A 1042-nucleotide genomic window follows, 5' to 3' on the forward strand; every position below is an offset into this window, starting at 1 on the left:
CATGATTATGAAAGGAAAGTGAGGACCCTCTGAAATCCTCCAAGCTTTTATCAAGCCTAATAGTAATTAGCACAATTACAAGCTGAGAAGATGCTCAAATTATATTTAATATTTGGTGATGTCATATGCAATGGTTTCAAGTTTTGGTCACTCCACTTTCCACCTACCTACTTCGATCATTTTGTTTCACCCTCCTCAAAGCCCGCTGCCCTTTCCTTGCAACTCCCCTTGTCCGTCGGTGCTCCATTTTTTCTTCTGCCGTCGCTGACCGTTGCTTTCTTTCTCTTGTTTCCACCCCAGCACGAACCACTTTGGGGGCCTCCCTTTCCTTCAAGCAGGCCCCTCACCTCCAGCACTGCGTCCCTGTCCTGCTACGCGGTTTCTTCTCCAGGCGCGCAACCGGGTGCGGCGGTGCCCTGTCCCACCATGGGCAATCCTCAATGCCCGCAGCCGGGTGCAGGAAAAGCGGCTGTGGCCCGGCCCTGTCCCACGGTGGGCAAAAGTGCGGCTGACCCGTGCGGGGATCGAACCCGCGACCTTGGTGTTATTAGCACCACGCTCTAACCAACTGAGCTAACCGGTCACCTTGGAAGCACCTTACCCGCAGGCGGCCCCTCACCTGTGTCCGAGACCCGCTGCTTCACTCCTGCGGGCACCCACAAGCGTTCCCTGAGGGCGAGTGTCGGTTGTTTGGCAACTGCGACACCGGCGACGCTTCATTAGAGGCCCACAGGGCCCTCCATGACAAGGGATGTTTCTTGCTGCCTGGGACAAGTAGAGTCTCCATCCTGGGACAGGGACATGAGAACAAAACTTTTTCCCGGTGAGAACAGGGAGGCAACAAAGCAGGCTGCAGGGTAAGGCCATCCAGGCTCCATCCTTGGAGGTCTTCCAGACACCTGGGCCAAGTCCTGAGCAGCCTCTAGGCCTGCCCTCACAGCAGATGCTGCTCTGAGCGGGAGGGTTTGGGATCTCTCAGGTGTCCCTTGCTGCCCGAGTTATCCCACAGCCTGAGGAAAACTCAGCAGAGCCTGCAGCAGGA

At 56.2% G+C, this 1042-nt stretch overlaps 1 non-coding gene across 1 annotated transcript; it reads right to left on the bottom strand.

Moving 5' to 3' along the window:
• Positions 1-509: 509 nt before the first annotated feature.
• TRNAI-AAU lies at positions 510-583 on the bottom strand. The gene has a single exon. It is a non-coding gene; the product is annotated as a tRNA-Ile (tRNA).
• Positions 584-1042: the final 459 nt, after the last annotated feature.

This window comes from Buceros rhinoceros, unplaced genomic scaffold, assembly GCF_000710305.1.
Source record: "Buceros rhinoceros silvestris isolate BGI_N320 unplaced genomic scaffold, ASM71030v1 scaffold128, whole genome shotgun sequence".
NCBI lineage: Eukaryota > Metazoa > Chordata > Aves > Bucerotiformes > Bucerotidae > Buceros > Buceros rhinoceros.